Source organism: Cupressus sempervirens, chromosome 4, assembly GCF_028749045.1.
Source record: "Cupressus sempervirens isolate cs-2001-9-10 chromosome 4, ASM2874904v1, whole genome shotgun sequence".
Lineage (NCBI taxonomy): Eukaryota > Viridiplantae > Streptophyta > Pinopsida > Cupressales > Cupressaceae > Cupressus > Cupressus sempervirens.
In genome coordinates, this window is record NC_143121.1 from 109,231,568 (window position 1) to 109,243,147 (window position 11,580).

Consider the following 11,580-nt stretch of genomic DNA (forward strand, 5'->3'; position numbering starts at 1 on the left):
TTGAAAAAAGTACCGAAGTGAAAACACAATGAAGTTATGCATGTAGAAGAATATATGTGTGGCCATACAATGAGGTCTTTATAAACATGGAAGTTCAAGGTGAGAACTCATTTCCATTATGTGTAGGTTAGATTATTTGACAATGACAAGATTGACATGATGCATAGGTCACATAGACTAGTAAGATAAATATGATAAAAAATCTAGGTTATTTCTAATTAAGAATGGATCATCTATAGACATTCCTAACTATTACATGTGAATGAGTTTGTAATTAAAAATATCCATTAATTTATGTATATCATTAATTCAATATCCATTCTAAAGCTATTCTTAATTTTCAATTCAAATGTATCCTCATACATAATTTATTTCCTAATTGCTATGACAAAAATAAAGATTTCTATGCAATAATGATATTTGTGAATGAGTTAACAAAAGTGTAATGGGGCATAGTCATGTGTTATGAACATAGATAAGGAATACACTTAACTCATTAAGCTATTGGGTAATGGTAAGAATAAGAATATATATACATGAATGAAATCTTAGAATTATGAAATGTGAAAAAAAACAATTTATTTAAACAATGAGATAACTAAGCCTTATTTTGATAAGAAAGAATACTAAAAAATATATGTATTAATCTTTAATTTGGTTACTAAGATGGATTAAGGTTGTAGTATTATTTATATAGGCTCCACATATTGAGAAACATCATCATGAGGAAATTGATAAAACAAAATGATCTAACTAGTGAAATCGAAATATAGAAATTATGTTAGTCTATTATCTACTAGTAATATTTGTTTAGAATTTTTATTTATGTTGACTTATTGTGTGTATTGATTTAAACCTTATGAAGAGTTGTACTTGTTCAAGTGTGAACATGATGAAGAGAAGTTTCATATGTGTCTATGGGAGTGAAGTTTCAAGTGTTTTCATGATTGTCTACTTGATGCATGCACATATTATGACTAGTGTATATTGGCTACTAAAGTATGAGGGAAATATTATTTAATGTATATAATTTGATATTGAGATGTTATTCCAATATTTGGATGCTATGACAAGTAATTTTGTTTTTAATCTAAAGGTTTTGAAATGTGTGAAGTTAAGATATTTAGGAAAGAGTATTTCAAGTCCATATGGGAGAACAATTTACATTGTTCAACATGAAAATTTGACAACTTGTATTTTTTGATTATATTCTATGGTCTATAGATACCACACTATCTTATTGTTAAGTCAACAAAATATTATGGTTTGAAGTTATGTAATGTTGCTCAATGACAGTTAGGATGTCTCTCATGATTGGCTATGAATAGTTTGATGAATTCCCCTCTTTGATAATGCAAAGAGTTTGGGGTGGTGGAAAATATCCTAAAATTTGTCTACTAATAATTTGACATGTTTTCGTTCTTTAGGGGTCATTGCTAGAGTCATATTTCTCTATTTTGACTTTATTATCTATATTTGCCTCTAGTTTACACAATTTATATTTGATACTTTTTTTATGATTTGTTATTATGGATATGTATTGGAGAAATAGTTAAGAGGTTATATGGATATTTCTATGGAGGGTTAAGTGTTGGAAATATAGATGAAGTAACTAAGAGGGGAGGGGTGAATCAGTTACCACAAAAACAATTCCAAAAATCCCTTAGATGTCTATAATGCTTACTTCCTACTGATACTCAATAAATAGTGCAAGAATACTATAACTCAGTAGGTTAACTAGTTACTAATCATCTAGAATTCATATTTATTAATATACATGCAAAGGTTAAATAAATGAACACAAGAGATACCAAATTTAACGTGGAAACCCAATATAGGAAAAAGCACCAAGTAACTAGTCACCCATTTTCACTCTTCTAAAGTGAGCCCTATTAGGAGAGAACCCTATTAAAGGTTACAATACACACTGCTAGGTGTGACCTTGCTAGAGGATTTAATCACCCTATTAGGAGTGGATTGGCTAGAGGTCTTTAGAATAATTCAATTGAACTATCACCTTGTTTGAGGATTTACAAAATGGCTATTGAACCAACTCTATAAAGAGATTCTAGATTCACTGTTACAATGATTAGAAAGTAATAATGAAGTGACCTGAATGATATACAACTTATCTTTTTCTGATTATAGATCTTTGTTTTTCTTTACTGGATCCTTACTGATTGAATACAACTTTGCGGCTCCTCGAAGATATCTAATCCTTCATCAAAATTTTCTCAATATTCGCTTATTCCATCCTCATTCATATATTCACACTTACTTAAATTCACAACTCGAACATCTATATATATACCTTTCAAATTATCAAGTCGGCTCAAATATAAGTTACAACAACTAAAAGAATCATTACATCAATTGGCTACACTTATTGCATGAAATAGTTGAACTTAATATCAAAACAATAAAATCCTTCACTGGTCGACCCAGCTTAGTAACCACTACTCCAGAATGGTTTTCTAGTGTTAACCAAGTGAAGCTTGGTAAACACTGCAAACCCTATAAAAATTCTTTGGAGACTGAGTGAACTCGGTTAACACTGACCTTCCTTTTCTAACCTTGTGAACTCGGTAGAAGCTAACTTTCCACCACATTATCTTTGATGATCAAGTGAGCTCGGTAGATAATGACTTTTCTTTGTTAACCTTGGGAGCTCGATTAACACTAACTTTCTACTACAAAATCTTTGGATGCCCGAGTGACCTTAGTAGACATTGACTTTTCATTTTTAACCTTGGGAGCTTGGTTAACACTAACTTTCTACTACAAAATCCTTTGATGCCCAAGTGAGCTCGATAAGAACTGACTTTACTGTGTAATGTTAAGGAACATTCAGTAGACACTATAAATTTCTTTGCTAATCATTTCATCTTAGTGGACTCTATCTAATGAATAATATGACATTTGTGTAACATTAAAGACAATACACAATTAACAATTGTATCCAACAATCTCCCTCTTTGGAATTGATGGCAACACAACATGTCATAGCAGAATGAAATTTGAAAAAAAGTCTTTTTCTATCAAAACATCTTTCTCTATTAGATAGAAAAATATCCCTCTTTTAGTAATCTCCCTCTGTGAAGGAATTCCATAGCAAACTCTTCCTCTCAAATGAATTTGAGAAAGATATGACAATATAACTCTCCCTCTTTGACAACACATGCCAAAGACAAAACAACTCAAATGAATTTTAATGTACATTTAGTACTGATTCATATGCAATATTTCCTGATTATGTTACATCAACTAATAGATGTTCAACTTGGTATGCGTTGATGCATCACTAAAACTTCATTTTAGTGAACTTCATATAGGGGAGTGACCCCTAACTTACCTCTTAGATACAATAATGCATCCTTATGTAATGGCTTTGTGAATATGTCAACAATTTATTCCTTTGTATGGACATATTCCAATTTGATCTCCTTATCTTGCACCAATTCGCTGACAAAATGATATTTTATTGCAATGTGCTTGGTTTTGGAATGCATCACTAGATTCTTAGATATGTTGATTGCACTTGTATTATCACAGAACATAACAACTAGTTCTTTGATTTCCACCTTCATGCCTTCCAAAAATTGTTTAAACTAAACAATATTAGAACAATTTACTACTGTAGCAACATACTCTACCTCTGCTATAGATTGGGATGTACAATTTTTCTTTTTGCTTGTCCAAGAAACCAACCTCTTTCTAAGAAAGAATGCTCCTCAACTTGTACTTTTTCTGTCATCAAGGTTTCCTGCCCAATCAGCATTAGTAAACACTTTCAAATCTAGATTACCTCCAAATTTATACCATAAACCATAATCTTTAGTTCCTTTCAAATATCTCATTATTCTTTTGATTGCCATCATGTGATTTTCTCTGGGTTTTGCTAAAAATATTGCTACAATACTAACTGCAAGGGCAATATCTGGCCTAGTATGAACTACATACTACAACTTTCCAATCATAGATCTATACAATGTTTGATCTACTTCTTTTGATTCATCTTCCTTGGTAAGTTTTAATCCAGTACACATAAGAGTCCCAACTGGTTTACAATCTTCCATACCAAACTTTTTCAATATCTCCTTGATGTATTTTGATTGAGTGATGTAGATACCTTTTTATTCTGCTAAATTTGAAGACCAACAAAGAATTTGATTTCACCAAACATAGACATTTCAAATTCCTTGTTCATTTTCTCTAAAAATTCTTTGCAAAGATCATCATTCCCTGTACAAATAGTATCATCTACAAATATTTCTACCAAGACAATCTCATTATCTGGTCCTTCCTTTACATACAAGCTATTGTTATCATTAGTTCTTTGAAAACCAATCTGAATAAGATAGTTATCCAATATTTCATACCATGCTCAAGAGGCTTTTTTTAGACCATAGAATGCCTTATGTAATTTGTAGACCATGTTCTTCTTATCTAGATTAACAAAACCTTCTAGTTGTTCAATGTAAACTTATTCATCCACTATACCATTGAGGAATGCTGACTTGACATCCATTTGATAAACATTGAATCCTTTGTGAGCAGCATATGCAAGTAAGGTTCTGACTCCTTCCAATCTTGTAACAGGAGCAAAAGTTTCTCCATAGTCTATTCCTTCTTCTTGATCATATCCTTTGCATATTAGTCTAGCTTTTTTCTTGATACCTTACCATATTCAGTCAACTTATTTCTAAATATCCACTTAGTTCCAATCACGTTGTTATCTTTAGGCCTAGGTACAAGAGTCCATGTCTTGTTTTTCTCTATTTGCTCTTTTTTTCATTCATAGCCTCAATCCAACTATCATTTATCAATGCATCTTTGATATTGCTAGGTTCAAAATCACCAAGCAAACAAATACCTTTCAACTTACATCTTGTCATGGTTCCTTTAGATTTGTCTGCAATGATCTAATCTGTTGAATGATGTCTCCTAACATATTTTTCTTATACAAGTTCCTTTCTTTTTGAATGAATTTCATTGTTATCCTCTTGCACTTCAACTTTAGGTTTTGGCTATTTTGGCTTAGTAGATATTGGCTTGGGTCCTTCAGACTCAGTAGGCACTTGCTCGGTAGCATCTAAATGTAACTCGTGTTGTTGTAGCTCGGTTTGAACTTCTTGTAACTTGATTACTAATGACTCAAGAGTAGAAGATTCCTAATTGACTAGTACTATATCAGATTCAATGAAAACAAACCTTCTATAATCTTCTAGTTCCCTTTTGCTTTCTTTTTTAGTCCTTTCTACAAACTCATCAACTTTCACATGTGCACTTTCTATGACTTTGTAAGTAGACAAGTTCAAACATCTATATGCTTTAATTTTGCAAGAGTGTCCCAAAAATATTCCTTCATCACTTTTCACATCAAATTTTCCTTTTCTAGATTCTTTCAAAATGTAACATTTACTTTCAAATACTTTTAGATAACTTACATTAGGTTTATAGCCATACCATAGCTCATTGGGAGTTTTGAATGAGTCCTTTTTTAGATGTACTTGGTTCAAGGTATGAACTGCAATGCTGATAGCTTCCTTCTAATATTTGATAGCAATTCTCTTTTCAATCATTAAGGTTCTTGCATAATCCATGATAGATTTATTCCTTCTTTTAGCTATTCCATTTTGCTCAGGAGTTCTAGGGTCTGATACCTATATTTTGATTCCTCTTTCAATACAAAAGTTATTGAGCTCATGTGAAATGAATTCTCCACCTCTGTTTGACCTCAAGAATTTCAATATTTTCTCTATTTCCTTTTCTACTCTGGCCAAACACCTTTTGAATTTCTCAAATGCTTCTGATTTTTTCCTTAGATACATGACAGTCATCATTCTTGAATAATCATCAACAAAAAGAATGAAGAAATTTTCTCCAATATAGCTTTCAATTCCAATGGGTCCACATAAATCAGTATGCACAATTTCTAATATATCTTTAGACTGATAGGTTTTACTTTTAAAACTAGTCTTTCCCATTTTACCAATCTGACAATTCTTGCATAGACCAACCTCAGGTTTCTTTATGTTAGGAATGCCTCTTACTTTCTTGAATTTTCTTATCTTCACCAAATTATCAAAATTGACATGAAACAACCTTTTATGCCATAACTAACTTTCTTCAACTTGAGCAATAAAGCATGAATATTCACCAAGTTCAATATAAAATAACTTACCTTTTGTTTCAGTGCCTGATCCAATCAGTTTTCCTTTGCCATCCAGCAGTCTTGCTTTTCCATGCATGAATTCTACTTTGATATTGAGTGGTTGTGCCACACTCAACAAATTATGCTTTAGTCCTTCTACCCAATAGGCATTATCACATATAAGTTCTTTGGTTAGAGATATTCTTCATCTTCCTTTTATACAACAAGGTTCATTGTTACCAAATTTGACACTGCCACCATCATAGTCTTCAAATTTTTTAAACTTAGTTTTATCACTAGTCATGTGATGAGAACAACCACTATCTATGATCCATATATCATTTTTGCTCATATGAGAAATGAGTGCCATTTCCTCATCATTATCAAACTCATCTTTCATAGCAATATAGATAATTTCTTCTTCTTCTTCATCATTAGAATCATTAGAATCTTTAGCCACAAAACATGTTTTCTTAGCTTTATTCTTGAATGATTTGAAGTCTTTCTTTCCATTGTAGTTGTAACCTTTCTTCTCATCTTTGTTCTGCTTGTTTGGGCACCTAGCAACAATATGACCAACTTCTTCACATGAAAAATGGATTAGAGGAACTTTATCTTTATATTTTCCTCTACCTCTAGAATATTTTCTTGCTAGTAGGACTTCAATCACTGTCTAAACTTTGGTCTGATTCATCTTCACTTCCTGACTGAGATTACTTTTTCTTTTTTCTTTTCTCCTTCATTGAAAGCTTGGCTTCAAATGTTGATTCAATGTTCTTGGAATCGGGAACATAGTTGTCAAAGTTGTCTAGTTCAAATGCAGTTAATCTTCCAACTATGGCCTCTAGATTTATCTTATGATTTGCTTCACATCTTCTTTCTTGAATTGCAGAAACTCTGATTGCATAAATGGGAAGTAGAGTTCTAAGAACTTTACTTATAACTATCTCCTCTAGATGCTTTGATTGCACTGACACATGCTTTGACTCTTTCAACATATTTTGCAATGTTTTCATCCTCTCTCATCCTAATCTGATCAAATTTTCCTCTTAGACTTTCTACTTTGGCTCTTCTTACATTATCATCTCCTCCATATATTTGTTTTAGCTTTTTTCCACATTTCAAAGGTAGATGTTTAGTTGTTGATGTCATCAAATTTTTCATAACTCAGAGCAAATGCTATATCTATCATCATAATGTTGTGGGTCTTCTTTTCAGCAATATCATTGAAAGATAGTGTAGTAGCTAGTTCTGCATATTTTTCATCAAGGTATTTTAGTCCTGTATCTCCAATAAAACCTAGATGAAGTCTCATTAACCCTTGCCATGCTAAGAAGTTGTCCTTGTTAAGTCTTGGAATTTCCTTCTTATAAGACATCCTGATCTTTTGCTTAGCTCCTTGAAATCTTATCCTATATGTATATGAAGTAACTGATGGGGGGGGGGGGGGGGTGAATACATTACCACAAAAATAATTCCCAAAATTCCTTAGATGTCAATAATGCTTACTTACTATTGATACTTGGTAAATAGTGCATGAATACTGTAACTCGGTAGGTTAACTAGTTACTAATCATCTAGCATTCATAGTTATTAATATGCATGCAAAGGTTAAATAAATGGACACAAGAGATACCAAATTTAACATGGAAATCAAATATGGGAAAAACCACCAAGTAACTGGTCACCATTTTCACTCTTCTAAAGTGAGCCCTGTTAGGAGCCAACCCTATTAAAGGTTACAATACACACTATTAGGTGTGACCTTATTAGAAGATCTAATCACCCTATTAGCAGTGGCCTAGTTAGAGGTCTTTAGAACTATTCAACTAAACTATCACCTTGTTAGAGGATCTCCAAAATGGATGTTAAACCAACTCTGTAAAGAGATTCTAGATTCATTGTTACAATGATTAGAAAGCAACAATAAAGTGACCTAAATGATATGCAACTTATCTTTTGCTGATTATAGATCTTTGTTCTTCTTTACCGGATCCTTACTAATTGAATACAACTTTGCATCTCCTCTAGGATATCTATTCCTTTATCAAAATTTTCTCAATATTTGCTTATTCCATCCTCATTCATATATTCACACTCACTTAAATTCACAACTTGAACATCTATATATATACCTTTCAAATTATCAAGTCAGCTCAAATATAAGTTACAACAACTAAAAACATCATTACATCAATCGGCTACACTTATTGCATGAAACAATTAAACTTAATATCAAAACAATAAAATCCTTTGATGGCTGACCTAGCTCGGTAACCACTGCTCTAGTAATGGTTTTCTAGTGTTAACCAAGTGAAGCTTGGTAAACATTGGAAACCCTACAAAAATCCTTTGGAGACCGAGTGAACTCAGTTAACACTGACCTTCCTTTGTTGACCTTGTGAGCTCAGTAGAAGCTAACTTTCTACCACATTATCTTTGATGACTGAGTGAGCTTGGTAGACATTGACTTTTCTTTGTTAACCTTGGGAGCTCGGTTAACACTAAATTTTTGCTACAAAATCCTTTGATGCCTAAGTGAGCTCAGTAGACATTGAATTTTCTTTGTTAACCTTGGGAACTTGGTTAACACTAACTTTCTGCTACAAAATCCTTTGATGCCCGAGTGAGCTCACTAAGAACTAACTTTATTATGTAATGTTCAGGAACGTTCAGTAGACACTGTAAATTTCTTTGTTGATCATTTGAGCTTGGTAGACTCTTTCTAATAACTGATATGACATTTTTGTAACATCAAATACAATACATAATTAACAATTGTATCCAACATTAAGTTCCATATAATTTTTTTATATTGGAAAATATTTTTGGGCCAAATAGTTAATGTGGTTTTTTGCTTTACTAGGAGTTACATTTATTATAATAGTGGAGGATATAAAGGGTATCATTTTAAAAATATTGCACTCTCTTTATAAGACCTTTTATCCCTCTCTATTATAGTTGGGCACATTAGGACCTCATTATGCATTAAATAATTTAAATCTAGGTTCCTTATACTTTCAATCTAACTCCAAACTCGAAGATTTCATCAATTTTTATGGATGGAATCCCTTATGTTCTCCCAAAAAAATAAATCATACTTTAAATTTATATCCAACCATTTTATTTCACATGCCATGATTTTTTCATAATCCCACACTATTTGTCAATTCCATATAGCATTTCTAGGAATTTACAACTTCTGGTGAAGAAGGAGCTCATCCCCTACCTATGGTAGGAGACCTAATGTGATCATTATTTACCATGGTGTAATACATGGATTCACCCATTAAATTGGTTCATTTTCCCATAAAATATCAATCCAATGTCAAATTTTGTTGTATCCCACCTTGTCTAATTACTCATTTTAGTTTCTATGCCCAAAATTGATATATGAGGAGGCCTTCACTTTTCAATTCATCATCCATTAATCATATCATAAATCCACTCTTAAGAAATAAAGAAATAATTTTGATATCTATTTTAAGGAAATATATACATTCATTTAGGTATTCAATATCTTTTATCCATTATGCATTTCTTTTCATCGATCTAACTTTTTTCTTCATTGGAGATGTAGTAGAGTTTGACCATCAAATGCAAGGTCCATTTTAATGAATTCGAGTTCTTCAATCCATCATGAATGCATATTGAAAGCATATACGTACATGATTTTTTGTCTTATATTAATTCCTTTAGTTCTTTTTGTTGAATCAAATTTGTTGCATCAATATATCTGGTCACATATCAAACGTAATTGCATCAACATTTCTATAGAATTATTCATCTCTAAATTTTCTTCAGATACATGTTAATATTCCTCTATTTGAATCAATTTCAATTTAAGGTTTATAATTCAAATAGGGTTTGACTAAGGAAAGCCTCTCCCCATAAATAAATATTTCCTTTCTATTTTGTGTAAATGTAGATCTAAAGTTTTTAGTTTCAACATGACTATTTAGTTTGACATATCTCTATAGAATAGTTCAAGTTTGAACTCAACTTTGAAACAAGTTGTCCTTGAACCCAAGTTATCCTTGAACTTGGAAGTCATCCTATTCCTAAGATCTTTTTATTTTTTGGGTTTGTAGATCTAGTCCAGTAAAATGTAAATTTATGATAGTTTTAGTTTTGGCTTCTATTTGATATTTTATTTTCAAGTTTGTATCTTGGTAAGCATATATTCCTTGATATTGTTTCATAATGTTTTATTTTATCATATTTTATTATACTACAATTCCTCCTCCTATGAAATGGAGGAATTAAACACAAGAAAGTTCCACTTTGAGAAGATAATGCATTGGTTCTTTCCTTTGTATGAACATCTCACTTCTAGTTCATAATCTTTACATTCCACCTCCTAGAATACATTTAGTGATATATCCATCCAACTTGAATTCTCAACATACTTTATATTATATTTTGGTGAGATGATTTCAATTACATTAGTACCTTTTTAATTAAGTAATTAGATTAGCTATTTGTGTGGTCTTGCTCTTTATATGTATTTCTTCACATCATTTTTTCAACTTCCAATAAAAGATACCATTTTAAATTTATATGCACTTTCAATGAAATTTATAACATTGTATGTATCTCAATCTATAGGTTGTACTTTTATTTTAGACTAAATTAATTTCATTGAATCTTTAATTGAATTTTCATTTTAAAAATTATAAAAAAAATTTCATCCTACATCTATTTTATTATTATATTGCATTTTATTTTGTATGAAAATATCTAGAAATAAAAAATATTTAACACATAGTCACTGCATTAAATTTTTAGGGGAGTTTTTATCTTTATTTTCTGTTTTAATTTTATCTCTTCTTCCAATATTCAAGAGGTTCTATTCATTCATGTCATGACCTATTTTATCTTACTTTTATTTATTCCCATAATTAATTTTGACTTCTCAACATCAATTATACAAATAAAAATATTTGAGCACAAAAAAGTGCATTCCTTTAAAGCACCTCCCCTCAAAGGGGGACATCTTGATTAATGATATTAATCATTCTACTATATGTTTCACCCTAATGAATTCATTTTTAGTAATGTATATTCATCTCCAAAAGTGTATCATTTTCAACACAATATTCCTCCCTTTGATGATTGTCATATTTGGAATAAACTCTTGGATAAGGATATGGATTGTCCCCTTCTTCATTTGTCCACCTTGATAAAAGCTGGTGAAAATATGATTCTTTATAATCACAATAAACCACTTCCTAGGAATTTAATTGATATTCAATTTATGGGTGAGGTATTGTTGAGTTATGCTTTTCCTCCCAATAGGATTACCTTAGAAGTAGAGGATCACATCTTCAATTCTTTCTCATATTTCTTTCAAGGTACATCTCAAATCAAATCAGGGTTTATTTTAAAAGGTGGCCATGATAAATTTATTCTCTCAAGTCCAACCA